We start from the raw sequence: 18,428 nt of genomic DNA on the forward strand, positions 1-18,428 counted from the left end.
CTTCCTCTGCGGCCGTCCTCTTATTGTTCTGCAAATCACCTGCAAACACATGCAGCTGTCTAAACAAACTCATGTTATTGATTAATACCTGGTCTGTGGCTTCCTTCAGCAAAGGAGCCGTACACTTACCCGAAGGTTTGTTAGCAAAACCAATTAGCTATATTTTAAGTACAAGGAAACACGGTCAATTTAAATCCAGAGCAGTGGCTCTGTTATTTCTGAGATCCCCAGTTTAAAAGAGCAAAGAGGTAATGACTGCTGGAGTCCTTTGGGGGAAAGGCTCCGCTCAGTTGTGTCTGAAAATGATGTTGGGAACTAAGTCAGGACTAAAGCCACCAATTCCCAGAACACAGGACTGGTTTTGTGATTGCCTTGGAAGGAAATCCCAAAGCAATTAACTTTTTTATGATGACTGACATATTAGGGGAGAGGTGAGAGATAAGGTGTGGGGGTTACAAACACAAAGAGAGGGAGAAACATACAGGAGGCATACGTTTCCACTCCACAGACCTGAAGACTCTTTGTTTCTATAAACGTGTATTTGTATGAAGATGCCTCTGTGTCTGTAAAGCCTGCTGTTATTTCCAAGGGTCAAAGATAAATACTGATAAACCTCTTTAGTCCACATCTCCATCTTCAGTGTCTGCATCAGCATCATGCTAATGCAGTGCTGCCATCAGTGTCTTGCATTCTGCAGCTCTCTGCTCTTTCATATCTCGCTCTCTGTCTTTTCTACAGTTTTGAGACTTTCTATAAATTCTATAAAAGATCAAATTTACTGCAACTGGTTTTATGTTCTTAAAAAGGTTAATACAATATATTGATTTAAAATGTGTTTTATAATGTGTAACAATTTGTCTTGTGACAACAATGATGTCATTTTCCCACCCCGACAACAAACTGCCATTCTTACCTGAGGCGTCAGCTAGTCAAAGCCGCTGGCGCAGCTCATTTACCCATGAGGTGCGCTTTGACATTCGACACATGACCCACTGGATTGTGACATTATGGAGAGCGAGCTGACCCTCCCAACTCATAATTTGTCAGTGAGGTCTTCTGTTGTGGAGCCTGCTTTAACCCAAACCACAATCCTTTCCCGAGGGTCTACTGGACCACAAACCTGCGACTTATGCTTCCATCACCCCTGTAACATACTGATGCAGGCTATATGGGCTCATGGTCAGTGAACTAACGCACCAGTGCCACAGGCCACTGTGAAAAACCTCAATGACCATGGTCTTTAATGACGTGATGGTTGCAATCTCTCCTGAGCCGTTACAGTTCTTTGTTCTTAAATCTAAAGAGAGAGACAGAGACGCAGCAAACACATTGTGAAGTATTCATACAGGAAATGAAGATCCTGCTGAATCTCACTGAAATGATTTTCTTCTACAGTCCCGACAGTCAAATATAAAGAAAGATAAGCGTGAAGTGGCAGCCACGAAGCCCCTTATCTGCCCATATTAAGGTAAGATTATTGGTCCTCCCACGGACTCGGCTCTGCTGATCAATACTATTGCCTGGGGAAGCAGCATTTAGTCAAAAAGTCATGGAAATGGCCTTTGATCTTATTGGCTGTGAACACTACTCAGTTATAATTGACATTCTGCCATTGTTCAGAGAGCACACTGTGTGCAATCTTTATGCTGCTTCTTCTGCCCTCAGCTGAATGTCTCTATCCAGCTTATGCAGTGAGCTAAACATTAAATGGCTTCAGTAAACACTCAGGAGACCGCTTGCCATCTTCGGGCTTTTACTGATCCTTATTTTCCTTTTTTGTAAAACTGTAAGAAACAGAAACAGAATACAGTGTAATTCACTCTCCATTACCAAATACACCAAAGATTACATTGAAATATGGTTGACTTATGTAAACAGTCACTACACAATCAAGAGATACAGAGATGGGTTAAGAGATACGGCTAACACCACATGCTGGTATGCTTCATGTTAGCAGGCTAAACAAAGGGCTAACAGCTAGCTTGTGCTAGTAATGTAACAAACTCGCTAAACACACAAGAAGCTCATTACTTTGCTGAACAAGGTACTAATAAGTGGGAACAATAAACCGTTTTGCCACACTTACAGATTATGCCTTTTCAAGGGCGTCAGACGCAGGAATTTACAGAGACACAGCCAAATGGACCTTCCCTGTCGAGCGCTGGGAGAAAACCACTGCTTGCGCTCTAACATGGTGCTACCCTGTCAACCCACTAGATGGCAGGCTTTGCCCAGACAAGATCAGGAATAAACATATTTTCTGACATGTTGCAACAGTTAATTACAGAACGAATGATTATGACCCGCCATATAACAAACTTATAAAAAACATGCCTTAGAAATAACAGGAGGGACAGAATACTGCTTGATTTGAAATGAACAGTTTTCCATGATAAAACGGCAAACTTCACAGCATTAAAAAGCATATTTACAGCCTGGTATAAAAATGCTTCTTGGCTCCATGGACAGCTTCCGCCTTCGGAACAACTGTGTGGTGGGTGGACTTTTGGAGAAGTTAGGAGTCTGGTTGTCTGGTCGGCTTCACCTCTGCTAATTGAAGGCACTTTAACTGGACCTCCCAACTGTGCTTTTGGTTTTTGTGCATTTATCTGATAAATTATGTGGCTATGAGTTAGAGACCATCAAGGAAATTCATCCTCCAGTCTTTGTATGCATTTTTATACACAAACCCAGCTTGCTAGCATTAGCAGAGTACTCCATCCTCCCACAAAAACAACTGTGTAAAAGGCGTGTGCTGCCCCTGACTTTTTATATTTTGTTTCTGAGGTCCAGACCTTCTTGTACTTTTTAAAATGGTCTGAAAAATGATGCTCTTTCTAGTTTTTATGTGGATATTTAAGGCTTTGTTAAAGAATAAAGTTGGTCAATGTTGTGCTCTGTTTTTGCCTTATATACTGTATGTTCATGTATGCTTGCATGTGTTGTTTCAATAAATTACTGCACCTACTCTTTCCCAATTTTCCTAGAAAAATATAAAGAAGAGGTTGTTGGAGATTTTTGCATGATGATCTGGTAATATTCTTGAGGCTCAGTGCAAGAATGATCTGATCCAAATGTAATGAGGTTAAAAAATTCCAGCCTGCCAAAAATTACACATATTTTCATATATCCAGCTGGGTGGAAGCTGGCATGGCAGTGTGCTTTGAATTCAGCATAACCCAAGGTACCTGATGCTTGACGATCTAACATGTGCACAACGAGGATATGGCCACGAGTGTGTGTACACTGGCCACCATTAAAGTCCCCTGGTTAATATTTTGTTAAGTCCTCTTCGTGCTGTCACACAGCTCTGACCAATAAGGAGATCTGAGACTTTTGGAGGTGTCCTGTGGTTTTGACAGGAGATCCTTTGGGTTCTGTGGGTTCGTGAGATGTGGTTGTTTGAACTCCAACCCCACGAGTGCCTCGGGCTGTTTGTTTTCTTTATCAAGCTGTTCCTGTTTTGCATTGTGTGGTTGCACATCGTCATGCCAGCAGGGGCAGCTGTTGGTGAAAACCTCGGCAAACAAAGGTGTGCTTGCTTGAAATCAAAGCACCATATAGATCAATGCCAGGACTCAATGAATTTAACAGGATGATCAATCAGTCGTTTCGTAGGCTGATTGGTTGTATGGAGAGCTGAAATAAACAGGACACACTGCTGACAAACACATTTGTGAGAAATAATTTTATATAGCGGTTCCTGCACAAAACAGAATTCGTAATCTACAACAGCCTGCTTCACAACGGGATGCACAGCTCCTTTTGATAATACTGGCGCACTGTGGAGAGCCACAGTCAGTGAATCCACACTTCAGGCAGATAAAACAAGTTGCAGCACATTTCAAATGTGCAACGTGATATCCCAAAATAGCCGGTGCTCGTCCCTGCAGTCACTCAGCACACATGACAGTGAAACTTTGCTATAAGGTCTCTTTAGCGTCTATATTTGACTTTAGTTCCACCGAACAGGGAAACTATGCACGGAGCACTTAGACGTAACACTATTCAGCCTGTTGCAGTTTGTCAGTGTCTATTGTGACTTCTGTCTGGTCAGATATTGGATGCACTAAAGGTCATCAGTGAGAATCACAGCAGTTTAAGCAACTTAATGTAGCTGTAGATGTATATTGATACAATGTATTGATAGTATATTGATAACCATGTTTGTAGCACCTGTAACCCTGTTTATAGACAGCAAATTCGTTGATTGAATCACACAACAAACACCTTGCAAACTGATCACAATCAGAGGAGAGAGGCAGGCAGCAGCTAACATTTCCTGTGTGGAATGAAAAATCTGACAGTAATCTGATCACAGATCACTTGTTGGTATTGCAGTAGAAGTACTGCATAGTTCACATACACTAAGGCGAAGTGCTTAAATGGACCAACAGAATATTTCTTCAGCTTCTGCAAAGTGTTATTATTGACATTGCATACCTCATTCTGACTATATATGAGTGTGTCGAGATGTGGGCTCACAGACAGTTACAGGATGTAGAACTAGAACAAACTAATGAAGCTGATAGAAACCAGATAAAAACAAAATGTTAATCAAAGAGAAAAAACCTCCAAAACAGACAAAAACGTCAGGAGGACTGATTGGGAACAGGTGGAACCACAATGGAAACGAGGGACAAAGACAGGGAGCAAACACACAATATGACACACGAAAAAACAAACAATCCTGTCAAAATAAGTCATTAACACAACCGTATAAATAACTCAAGCAATCATAAAGACAGAGACGGGAGGAAGCAAGTGAGTCAGAAACGTCTTTACTGTCATCCAAGTTATCCTGGCTGGAATAAGCTGAGGTGATATTTGTTGGTGGCTAACCATAATAGCAGCTCAGTGTCCTTCATTAGTCGTACTGTGAGAGCAGAGGAAGGGCTAATTTGATGCAATGTCCTATTTGCCAAATGGTTAGAAGGGAAAGGAAAGTGGATCTCAAATTATAACCATCTACTCAAAAACTATTTCTAGATACAAAGCAGTGTAATTGTGTGACAATGTGCGTAAAATCCAGTGAGCAACAATGGGGCTTTTAACATTTCAGTTTTAACTGTGATTTAGTGCCAATGAAATGCAATTATTGTACCCCAATTATGTCTGCGTAACAGCAAACAGAGAAGGACAGAGTTGCTGCCGATGCTACGATTGGTAACCCACCAATTTGTGGTGTTGAGCATGTGTGAATATGGAAACTGGTTCACAGAGATTTTGGGAGGTGGACCATAACCACCATGCACACCATTTACATGCTTCTCCTCCTTTATCTGGTAAAGAGCTTTGCTTAATGGTAATTGCTGCTGGTCAGTGCTTGCAGTTGCTAATTAACATTAATTTGATCAGTAGAAAAATAAACTGCTCTGCAGACATTTATGTGATCGTTTGCAGTCACAGCAAACTCACACACGTCTGTGTCTGGCTTTTCTTTCCCCTCACTTTGAGACATTGTAAAAAATCTCAAAATTAAATTCAGTTTGAGTCGGAAGTCGTCTGTGTGGCTCAAACACAAATACAAGCCGGGTAAGATTTAACATCTACATATTTGCAGTGTGTCGAATCCCCAGATGGATTCTACTCTAGTAACAGGGCGAGGAATCAAAAGGTGAGCAGCACAACCCTAAAATATTCACTTCTCACTCTTAAAAAGTGAATTGCAAATTAAAGTGTGCACTATAACATCAGCCAGTGATATGTCATTGTATCTGCTGCCATCTTTCTTTCCAGAACTGAGCACAACTGGAGGAGAAGCTGGAGTGCTAAGAAGCTAATGCTGGCAAACACAAGCGTTGATTCGTCTCTGTTGTGGACAAAGACAGCTGGAGACAGCTGAGCCGTCACTCCTCTTACACTTCTTTGAAGTCTGCCAGCTGGACAAATGTGTAGCTGGTCCATTTTAAGTTCTCTGCACGGTCAAAACAATTTACTGACCTTTGTGCGCACTATCGGATGATCGAATTTTCTTTCTTTAACTGTAGTGGACTCACAGATGAAGGCATTAAGTAGCTCGACTTTATGGGTATGTCAGACAGACACCTGCTAATTTACTCCTACATTGATAACATTATTAAAAAACATATGTAGTAACATTCAAATAAAATACTAATAAAAAATAAAAAAGCTTTGCTCCAGTGGTTATTATTATGAACCAAACATGGCTGGGAGCTTTGGGCGGAGCTTTATGCTTTAAATGAGGAAGTTAAAACCCAAAATAAAAATATTGCTACTTCCTCCAAAATGTTTCCAATATGGACAATTTGACAGAGAGAACTTTAATGATACTGCTTGCTGTGTGGTACAGACCAGAGGAGGTTTTGTTAACTTTAATAAAATCTGGCTGTTATGTTATTTATAGCAAGATTGTTCCTGTGCAACCCAGTTCTCCACCTCAGCTACTGTGACTTGTTAAACATGGCTTCTGCTAGGTGTCAGTACCAGCTGCTCGGCCTGTGTCACATGACCCACTGTCAGCAGGTATGTTCACAGTTTGGTTCTGAGGCAGCTGATGAATTGTTTCCATTCCAGCTCGAAGACGTCATGGGGTTTTGATGCTGTGTTGAGTTAATTGGCTGATTATTCCCATATCACTGGTAATTAGTATTCCAGCATAATGTAATTGATCCAGTGTGGGAGTTTTCTGAGCAGGATGTGTGTGATTTGCTGTGAGCTTTTGATTTCAGGTCTTTTAACCCCCTACAGCTTATCTCCCAGGAGAGAAACATGACTGATGCTTCCTCTGTTTTAATTACTCCATTAGAAGCCAGCAGTGAGGGGCGGACGTCTCCTTCAGATTCTTCTTGAGGACAAATAGCGCTCATTCTATTACGACGTGTGTAATTCATTTACACACACTTTACATTGTGATGGTATGAGATTGCTCTCCATCGAAGACACAGTGTGCCTGTTCAGTATCAATAACATCCAGGTAGGAGTTGAGGAGATAGTATTACACTGGTGCCAAAAGCTTTCTTCCTCAGTCTTATTAAACTGCATGCATGGACCTTTGCTTTTTACCGCAGATAATGACGCCACTGTGATCAACTCTTAATACAGATATTACTGTGGGATGTGAGTCTAACTGCAACTCATACTGTATGAGTAACTGTACATACAGGAGAAGAGCATAGCCACTGTGATGTCATCGATTGGTTGTGGACTAAGAAACTGTTCATTAGAAACAGATTAATAAAAAACACAAAAACTGAAGCAGGCAGACTTTTTGGATGAGGTGTGTTCAGTGTTGGGGAGTAACGCTGCTGCTGATACAACCAAATTTCCCCTGGTGGGACAATTAAAGGATTATTCTCTTCTTTTCTAATGGAGTACATGTGCCGCCGTTACGTATTTGAAATGCAAAATATGAGAAACTGTTCTCTGTTACAGTTACCATTTAAAAAGGTGGTATTTAGAATACAGTTACTTTGTTGAAATAAAGGGATTACACGGCGGTCTTTTCCTGTTTCATATGTTCGGCTCTGCTCTCTCTGTTTCTGGTAATTCCTCGCCGCTGGAAACCCAAACAAAAGAGGCTCAAATGCCTGAGTCTCAATCTCGCGGCCCATGTCACCTCTACTTGCAGCCGCATAATGATGAGAAGAATTATTTGAAAAATTTACTGTTCAAAAAAAAGGTTTAGTATGAAGGCAACAGGCTGAGTGTTACAGGCATCGCCTTAAAGCATGTAGCCTGATGGGCAGTGTAGTCCGTGCTGCTTATGTGTCTGTGAGCGGGGAGGGAGAGAAAGGAAAAGTAGGAGCTGTCACCGAGCAGAAACGGGAGCTGGAAGCATGTAAATATAATAATAACCACTGCAGCCAAACAGAGGGCCCAGCTGTAAGTAAGCTATTAAGACTCGACTGTACACCGTGTTTGTGTTTTCCTCCAAAAACAATAAGTCCCCGTTGCAGCAGCCTTTCAACGCCTCTCTCTGTCTCTGCTAGCAAAGTTGACCCAGACAACAAAGTAAAGCTAGTTTTCAGCTACGAGCCGACACGAACCCGACGTATTAGCCAGAGGTCCCTTTACTACGGTTCGGAGCCGCGGACCTGTTTTATATACGCGCGGAATAGTTTTCTACACCAGATCGCTGCAAAAAGTGCAGCCTTACCTAATGTCCACCTACTGTTACTCATTTATGTTAAGATTTAAACATCTAGCTGGTGTTGGTGTGGAGAGTAACCTTCAGTAATAGTAATAAATCACACAGCAATAGGACATTCATGTAGTTGTAATTGTAAAAAAGCATGACACAGTGGAATCCCGACTTTAATACGAAATTAATTCATTCCTGAGGGTCTTTCGTAAGTCGAAGCACCCATCGCGCCTTTTGAGTGAACGATAGGCTACAGGCTAATTGCTAACTGCAACAACAACACGTTGTTCAAGTGGAACAGCGAAGCTCAAGTACGAAAGCCAAGGGGGTTGTCACATGATTCGGAAGGCATTGTGGGCTCAGCCAATAAGAGCTAGCGGATTTCATTACGCGGGCATTTTGCCGTAACACGGGCAGAAATATTGCCGTTAAGTGCCTTCGTAACTTGAATTTTTCGTTAAATGGGGTCTTCGTAAGTCGGGGTTCCACTGTATATATATTATGTAATCCAAAGTATTCAGAATACGTTACTCTCATTGAGTAACGTAACGGAATAAGTTACAAAATACATTTTGGGGCATGTAATCTGTAGTGGAATACATTTTAAAAGTAACCTGGGTGTACCATGCAGAAATTTACATTTCTGTCCATTTTGACATGCTCAAACTTCGTTGAATGGCATCACTGGAAGAAGCTGAATTCTGGTCATTATCTCCAGCACTGAAATGTAATGGTAGAGTTGGTAAGTGCCCATGTGTTTGGTTTCAGAACCATTATTCATGATTTGCTAAGCAAATTTTACACGATTGTCAAAAACAGGTCAAACTGGGCTGCAATCAGTGGCAGGTAAATGTTGCTCAGCTGCCACTGACGCTGGAATTAAAACAGACCTTCAATCAGCTTTGCTACTATGGAACAAATGTTTTGCCTTCACCTCCTTTCATATTTATTCCAGACTTTTCCAAACATGGTGCATATTATCAGTCGTATCACTTTTCCATGTTTGCCTACCAAAGCCCTGCAGGAAGAATCAAATAGTCCTATAACTTGTGAAATCCCCATCGAACTGCAAACATATTGATGTGTCTCTGGACACAGACCTGGATGATGAATAAAACTGATTTTAGGGCAGGTTTGCCTCGAGCTAAAGAAAAATAACAAATATGGCTCAATGCAAATACTCTAGTCAAACAGAGCAAACGCTGGAAGCATGATGCCATGTTAGATGAATAAAGAGATCATGTTCTCTGGTTAAAACACCATACGCTACTTTCAGAACTATAGTTCTGTAAAACGATAAATAAAAAATAAATGATTGCTTTGTGTAATGAATGTAGAAACTCCACTAGATGCACCTGAAGGACTAAATGTGTGTATTGTCATAGTCCTTTTTGTTGTATTCTGTAAGTCTCCTGGTTTCCTGCTCTTCGGCCAGCTCATGTTGCTCATCAGCCTCATCAATAACCAGCACTTAAGGACCAGCTCCAGCACCCAGTCTCTGTCTGCATCTCCAGAGTGGTCATAAAGCTCCTTTATGACTCTCCTATGTCCCTGTAAACTCTCCAGCCTAATGTCCTTGTTTTCCTGCTTTCCAGTGCAGTTCACCTCTGATCCACTTACCTGTCTCTGCTGAACTGGTCTGTTCCACTTGGACTCCTTTACTGGAATACTCACTGACCTCAGCTGGTGCCACAGAGCAAACCAGTGGCTGGTGTCCTTGCTAGTCTCAAAACATTTGTTGGAACATCTCTGTAGGTCAGTCCAGATGATCTTAACTGACTCATCTTTGACTAACCTACCTCCCCTGCCTCTTCTCTCTCCCAGTAACCTGATCAGTCTCCTTGTTGCCATGGTCTCCTGTGGAAGTTTCCCTCAAAGTCAACAAGTCTGTGAAACTCTGCCGTGGCCTTAGATTCCATTATCACCACATCAGCCTTTGACATGTATATAGAAAAAGTAGTTTTATAGTCTTAATGAGATACATTCATTTACTTTCATGAACCTTTATAAAAAGCCTTTACTGTGGAGGTGTCTCAGTGTCACACTTGATATTCTGTAGGAGGTCAAACATCACTGTGTGGAACATCACATCAGTGTTGTTTCTTTCCTGTATCACACCAACAGCACGCAGTCATCTGACCTGAATGTGTTGTGAATGAAACCTGCAGTGCCCAAAGGCAGCTTTAGACTTTATTGCCACTGAACTATTGACCCGGCTGTTCGAGCTTTCCCCCCCATTTCCTTATTAACATTAACATTCCTGTTTAAGTCTCACCAATAAACTCAAGGACACAACACCTGAACTAACTAAAGGATGCAACCTTCCCCTCTCCATCTGAAGGAGCTGTAGGAAGAAAACAGATCAATGTGCTTGCTAACCTCCATTACTTTAACTGCAAAAAGACAGCAACTTCTCCGACCTGTGCCATGCTTTCCACCCAGGGTGTATTTTTGTTGTCTTCCATACATTTGACCTTCTGACTCTGTGGATGTTTTATTTCTCAAAGCTGTTTCTCTGTTAACTCAAAGCAAGAGTTAGCAAAGAATTTCTGAATAGGGCAAACCATAAACTGTGCATATAAAAGATGATCAACCAGCATGCTGATAACTGCTGGTAACTGCTGCATTTTGGCCCCACGTCTTGAAGCTTTAACATTTGTAAGTTGGCAGCTGCCATGTCAGGATTTTTGGATCCAAAAGAGAGAATAAGTAAAAGCCTAATAAAATAATAGATTTTTACTCTAGTGACACCTGAAGGACACACTGCTCCTTATAGCAAACCACATTATTTACTGGATATCCCCCCAAAATGGTGCAAAGGGAACAAACCCTGCAAATACAAAATCGAACAAAGCTCCCAGATTGAAGGACCTGAAGCTTAAATTCTTTCTAATGGCCAGTAGAGGGCGCATCGTCTGGTAGCAAAAGCAAAAACCTCATCCTCGAAACAGTGATATAGCACGGTATGCATTAAGACATTACTAACTTGTGATTGGTAAGTCTTTGCCACATGATTAGAAACCTGGACTCAAAAATCTGACTTTGCAAACAAATAGTTGAGATCCTGCTGTCAGTCTTCTACACGCTACTGTGGCTACAATGTAGCTGCCATGGCCAGTGTGTGAATGTGTGAATGACTGAATGTAGTGTAAAGTGCTCTGGGGTCCTTAGGGACTGAGTAAAGCGCTATACAAATGCAGGCCATTTTACAGTCTATGGGTTACAGCTGTTTAACAGTTTCTTACATAACCAACATGGACCAATATGAAGTTTTACTGTGTGTTTGTTACTGCGGCTAAACTTTGGGACTGTTGTCCTGATAAAATTAGATACTGATGGTTGATCTTTTCATGATGTTGAATTAAAATCTGAGTTCACTGATTATTTATTGATTTAACATCTTCTACTTGAAGTTGTATCACTGGCAGGTGTTACACAAGCTTTAGCTTCAGCCCACATTTCTTTAAGATTCTCATTTGATTTCTTGTGATGAATAAAGATAAACTACCACACAGTGACCGTTGCAGGTGAAGAGTGTGCAGCTTCTCACGTGACCTTTATGAGCCTGGGTGCTTCATATAGCTGTACTTTGATCACAGGCTCAATGCTCAAAATGAATGGAAAGCATGAAAGTCAGTGATTACTTTCTCTTAAACGTGTTTTACAGGTTTGGAATACCTCATACTCTCATCTGTTAGATAAGATTATCATCAGGGAAATCATACGAATTTCTGCAGTACGTGTGTGGAAATTCTGCATAACTTCAAGTCACAGAGATTGTTTCAGAAATGGCGGCTTTGGTCTGCGTGGTTCTTTTATTTTGAAGTTGGCCAGATCCACTTCCCCTTTCCTGTGCCTGACTTATTAGGTGCTCTGTACAGCTTGAAATGGCATCACAAAAACACAGGCCTGGCTCTGTTTTACCTCCAGTGGAAACTGTGGAGCCAGAATGAAGTAACAACGGACTCGTGTTGTTCCTTACATATGCTAATGTGGATTACTCAGTTAAAACAAGGCTATTTGACAACACTAGTAGTATGTACGGCAAGCTCCTTTGAACACTAGTAGTAGTTTAAACTTGGCTAGTTACGTGTTAACTTTCAACAAGGCACATCTATTAAATGCAAACTATTCCAGGTGACGTCCCCATTCATTTTTATGGTATGTACTTACCTTTGTCCTGACTTTTTGATATGTTTTATATTGAACATGTATTTGAGCTCCTGAAGTTTGTGTAAAACCCTGGAAATGCAACTATATCAAATCACTGGTCTGAATCTGACTTCACTGCTTAAGCGGAAGGACGCAGATGGATGGAAGGATTGATTTAATAGAGTTTTTACTATGGCACACACATTTTATGAAGCTGTGTATCCTGTTAAACTGTCATAGAAAACACATCATCACTTTGACAAATACAAGCAGCCAGCAGTGCACGTAATTAGTCCAGAGGCAGAATCGTATCTTGTTTCTGCTGGAGCAGCCAACACTATCTGTTTTATTTCATTTGCTTTTGTTTAATGTAATTTTGTGATTTTTTTCCGTATCTTCTTCTATTTGGATTCTTTTTATACATTTAAATTGTTCCCATTGTTCTGTTTCCTTTTCTCCTCAGACATCAGCCCACACAATGCCAGATGTTCCTGTAATCTGCTTTATCTGACGTCCGTGGAGCTGCACGCTGTGGAACACGGCAGCTGAAACACGCTTCTTATTCTGGTACATTTTCTTTATAGTGTCACCCAGAACTTTTTCTGTGCACAGCACCTGCAAAGTATTTCTTGCAAACAATTTGCAGATACTCCTGAAGTCAGACTTAGTAACCTAAATTTAATTTAGTTGGCTGTCCAGAGGTAACATTAAAGCAATTTGCAGGACTCTTACACCCAATTTCTAAACGTCTGAGTAAAATATGGCAGGGCCATGCTTTCTCCCAGTACCCGTGTATAGTAATGGCATCTGTACGTGACAGTTCATTTGTGTTAATGGAGAGAAAATGAGAGCACCTGTATAAATACCTACATTTTGCACTTGTATGAATGCTCTGGCAGGGCAATCTCAGTGGCAGTGGATATGACAGCCGGCTATTTGGATCCTGCCTCTCCTGCTTTTCTTCTGTCAGCCTCCGACATCTCCAAGCTCCTCAAAAAGCCCCGAGCCTCTTCTGCAGGAGCTGAACCTGGAAACAGTCTCTGCCCTTCACGCTCCACTAGTTAACGCCTGACATTTCTGTGGTGAAAAAGCTTTTCGGGAGCATTGATCTGAGGGAAAGGCTTGGTGGTTGAGAAAAGAGGAAAATCAATGAGCTCTACAGAGACGAGGGGCAGGTACATATGTATGCCAGAGCTTCCCCACAACAAAAGGCCAGTGTAGGAAAAGAGAGCTCAGTGACTCCCAATCAGCTGAAAATCGCACACTGCAGGCTGCGTCAGCAGCTCCCACTGAGAGTAAATTGTCTGTGCTGCTATTTCTGTGGGATATCTGCACTGTTAGTCAGGTGCACCGTCTCGTCCTGCATCTCTGTCTCGCACACACATGCTTACATACTGACAGATAAGACGCATTTCTTCACTTGAGGCAGTTCCTTTCATCTGCAGTGGTTAATTAATCTAATTTAAAAGGAGTGCTGAGAAGGATGTAGGCACATTTTCTCTAGTTTGGTTCTTTAAATACGAGCTCTGTCCTCAGTAGCGCTCAGGTTATTAACTGATAAGTGAGCTGGTTCTCGGTTCAGCTTCTGATTTTCTGATTTCAGCTACATCATGTGGATTATTCTGCTCTCTTGTTAACCTTCCAATTCCTTATTCCACAGCTCTCATTAAACCGTTTTGTTTTGTTCATGCAGCAACATTGAATCACAGCAGCTTTGTCATTTTCAGCCTTTAATTTTTACACAGAAGCTTTAGTTCTTATGGTGGTCTTGGAATAATAAGAGCATAATCAGTTTCTGATGCTTGAATTTACTGTTTCCCTACAAATTAAATCGAAGCCAAAGTATTTTTTCTTTTATTCCAAATATGATGTGACCCCTCGTCACAGAGATAGTTTTGATATATCGAGAAAATACTGAGAGGTTTTGGACCAGTTTCATGTTCAGTTTCGGAGGTAAATATCAAGCTGTTGCTAATGTTGGAAACAAGAACAAACAAAGTTAGTTGATCATTATTGTTATTTAAATTTCTGTTCTCATGCAGGGAGATTTTAGACAACTTTGATCCTTAGAACATTAATTTTTTTTACTCCACATTTATTGTTGAATCTTTATACAAATTTCAGCATATTTAATGACACAATAACTCAGAAAACTTGAAATATCACAGATGACGCTGTGGTTGTTTCTGCCGCCTTATCAATATTTGATGTGTTCTTAATTTCAGTTTGAAAAACCCATCATAGCTGAAGCCAGACTGAGGCTTGAATACTTTATTGAACTGAATTCATCATCAGTAAATCACTGATTTAAATATGTATTCCTTTACTACAAACATTTATACACCTCAAAGTTATACCTGCAAACACAGAAAACTTGTGAAACAAAGATGTTCTGTGTTTTCTTTGCTTGGGAAATCAAAGTGTTTCTCATACTGCGCTGGCGGTTTTCTCAGGTTCACACCAAACTGGAAACAAAATGCTGTCAGAGTATTGTTTCTTACAGGCGTACAGGGTGAGGTGAAAGTGTTGTACAGGCGCTACAGTCCAGTAGTCTGTGAAAGACTTGAATGAAATCCCTGCAGCACTTGAGAAAAGAGTTGGTCTGTTTCTTTTCTGCAGAGTCCAGTGTGTTCTGGGGGATTTTCTTACTTTCACAGTTGTAGGAGGATTTGCACTGCTACAGTATGATGTCATATTTTTATAAGAATTATTATAAAGTGTCTCCAAAAGTTGATTCTGTTCATCTGGACGCAGCGTTTTGTGGGAGAAACGTTTCGTCATCATCAGGTGACGTCTTCAGTCTCAGCTGACTGCAGGTTTCAATCTTATAAACAGGACATTTGCACAGAGTAGCATAGTGTACGCTGTGCCGGGAGGACTGCCAGGATTTATACATCGGGGAAGCCAAACAACCTCTGGCTAAGAGGATGATACAACACAGCAGAGCCACCTCGTCAGGCCAGGACTCTGCAGTCTGTTTACACCTACAGGCCAGTGGACACTCTTTCAATGATGAGGATGTAACATCCTGGACAGGGAGGAACGCTGGTTTGAGGGCGGAGTCAAGGAGGCCATTTACGTGAAAAGGGAAAGACCATCTCTGAATCGAGGAGGGGCCTAAGGGTACGTCTGTCACCATCTTACATGCTGTGATTGCAGCCATTCACCAACTCTCTGTGAATGGGACTCATGGTTATTGATCAGTGGTCATGAGAATTTGCATAATTAAGATTAAGGAACTGCCCTCCCAGCCCATTGTTGCTTCACTGGGCTGGTTTCAGTCATTGTGCAAATGTCCTGTTGATAAGACTGAAACCTGCAAGCATTATGAGATTTTTCATTACCCCTGCTCAACAAAGATATCGAGGAATTGGTGATAAATGTTGGAGATGTGGGGGAGATGGAGCTAGCCAGTATTGCTCTCTAATCCATGATCATTTACAAAATGTTTTTTCATTTGTTTTTCCTTCATCTTTTGAGACCATGTTTTTGTGCAATGTACCAGCGGATAAACTGAATTCCAACGACAGAAGACTCCTGTATGTCCTTCTGGCCGCAAGTAAAAAGCCTCTTATGAGAAGATGGCTTAAGCCTGAACCACCAACGATTGAAGACTGGATACATTCTGTACAAGAGATCTATACGATGGGAAAAATGTCATTTTCTCTTAAACTTCAGAGGGATACCTTCTACGGAATATGGTCTAAATGGACAGACTATGTTAAGCATATGAGGTGTGATTTTGTATATGACGTTACAACCCTGAGTATTATGTAAACCTACCTGCCCTGCCGCCTCCTAACCCTAGTTTTTTCTTCTTTTTTCTTCTTTTTTCTTTTTCTTTCTTCTTTATTTTTCAATTATAAGTTAAAATGTGACAGCAAAGAAAGTGTAAAAAGGCATACTACTGTTATGTTCAACAGCTGTCCCAATAAAAGAGATAATAATAAAAAAAAAGATTGAAACCTGCAGTCAGCTGAGACTGAAGACGTCACCTGATGATGGCGAAACGTTTCTCCCACAAAACGCTGCGTCCAGATGAACAGAAGCAACTTTTGGAGATTACTTACCTGGATCATTGAGAATGCATCAAGATATTATAAAGTGTATTAGTAATTATTATTAATGATTATTTTTGATATAGACTGATGCATTGGATTGAAACCACTTGTTACTGAGGTCCATGCCACTCCACCAATATAGATTTGGATGCTTGACCTCTGTTTGTCCCGTGTTGTTTGGCACTGAGATTGTCAGGGTCCTGGGACTGGGCGACCCAGGATCCCTGAGCAGCCATGTATTATATTATTATTATTATATGTATTTTGGTATTGCTGCTGCTCTCCTCCATGATTGTAGATGTGAGTGTGTGTGTTTATGTCTGCGGGGATGCTTGGAGGATGGAGCTCAGCCACCTGCAGGCCTGAGGGGTGTGGCCCTGCGGAAGGACTGGCCACACCCGAAGCCACACACCTGCCGCTGATCAGGGCTCGTCGGGGGAGCTACTTAGGAGAGTCTTGGAGCTCCCACCGACGCGGGATCATTGCATGAGACTCCACGTTAGTCTTCTGCTTAGTTAAAGTCTGAGTGTATGCCTACTGGAATTAAGTGTCTTGACGGCTGCCTCTGTCATTTTCCCCTCAGGAGGAGCGTGGAACATCGGAGGGCAGCAGGCACGGGGTGTGTGTGGACACACGAGAGTGGAGAACACGGAGCACGGACGTTTTGGGAAGACACGACACGGGAGTCACGGGAGAGCACGGGGATTTACTGTTATTGTTTCCATCACTGTAAATAAACGCACTGTTTATACACAGAGTACCGCGCCTGGGTCCTCCTTCCCCACTCCTTCCACGGTGTGCCATGCCATACCGTGACAGATGGAAGCATTAAAGCCATTGGGTCTCATCAGTTACAGCGTTGTGCTGCATCCTGCAGATGGATGATGGATTGTTTGGTAGCAGTTCAATGTCTTGAGCTTTTTCTTGTAATCCTTAAGTTTTCCCAGATAGTGGGAGAGATGGCTGGTGCCCCAGTTGAAATTCTACTACTTTCCTGCCACTATTTTACAGATACTATACTAATCTAACTAGCTAGCCTTAGCTAGCAATTAAGCACTCCACCCTAAATATGATAAACACACGGCTCCAAAAAGCCTACATGCAGGCATCAAAATATAGCATCAACATGCAGAGGGACTTCGAGAATGCATCCGTCTTTGACATACAAGGTATAGTTGGAATCTGATGAAGTAACAGCCATGTGATTTCCATTTCATCTGTTGGGAATTTTAATGCCATAGATATCACTTACTAGCTAGATGTTAAAAGGCTGCAGCTGCAGAGTTTTTGTTTGTAGTGTGAACCCAAGACGTGTGGCAACGACATTAATTTAAGTCTAAGGACTTGGTCTCAGTTGTGAGGCTAGCTAGAACCCAAGAAGCTTCTCGGATGAGAGCTGAAACGTCTTCAAGCCACCTAAAGAAGTCCAGATGCTTTTCTTTCCAAGCTCCTTAGCCTACGATGGATGACTGAGAACCTTCACAGAAACATTACTTTAACAAAATGTGAAACATTCATTTAAAGGCTGGTTAGCAATAAGCAAAAGCAAAGGGCACAGGAGAACTAAGAGGAAGCCACGGTTGCCAAACTGTCCCGTTGTAGCCGGGATGGCCTGTTTAATGAGCAAACATTGTTTTGTCCCTGATTCTACCTTAAATTTCCCGTATATTGATCATAGCCTGCAGTGTCACATACAGTGCACATTTACACTATGCCCCGCTGGTTGTGCATTGTGTTTCCATAGTGTCCCTTATTTGAAAGTTAAAAAGTTGGCAACCATAGACGAAGCTAAACAATAAACTAGACTGGGAACTAAAAGTTAACGCTGAGAACGTGGAACCTGAACTGTACCTGCAGATACATTTAGATATTTTATCTCTGTATATAATGTGCGCATTACCTCTTAAACTTATTTTTATCTTTATTTATCTCGTTCTTCTATCCAAAGAATGTTGAATGTAAAATCCTACAGCTGCAAAGGACCGCACACCAGAACAAGACAAACTATGGGAGGAGACACATCGAAGGAAACATGGATACAGATAACAGAGATGAGACATGGAGGGAGAGACAGAGAGACATGAACGACTGGAGAGAACATACATGAATGC

General features: G+C 41.5%; 2 long non-coding RNA genes across 2 annotated transcripts in view; both read left to right on the top strand.

Annotated features, from left to right (window-relative positions):
* LOC113006881 (uncharacterized) overlaps positions 1–14,137 on the top strand; it is a 35,465-nt gene extending 21,328 nt beyond the window's left edge. Inside the window, exons 2-3 of the long non-coding RNA XR_003269819.1 lie at positions 12,720–12,823; positions 13,156–14,137. This is a non-coding gene — a long non-coding RNA (uncharacterized LOC113006881). The remainder of the gene's footprint in view (positions 1–12,719; positions 12,824–13,155) is intronic.
* Positions 14,138–16,783: 2,646 nt separating this feature from the next.
* LOC113037276 (uncharacterized) lies at positions 16,784–17,074 on the top strand. Its single transcript, XR_003274608.1, has 2 exons — positions 16,784–16,815; positions 16,901–17,074. It is a non-coding gene; the product is annotated as an uncharacterized LOC113037276 (long non-coding RNA).
* Positions 17,075–18,428: the final 1,354 nt, after the last annotated feature.

The sequence above is a fragment of the Astatotilapia calliptera genome, chromosome 15, assembly GCF_900246225.1.
Source record: "Astatotilapia calliptera chromosome 15, fAstCal1.2, whole genome shotgun sequence".
NCBI lineage: Eukaryota > Metazoa > Chordata > Actinopteri > Cichliformes > Cichlidae > Astatotilapia > Astatotilapia calliptera.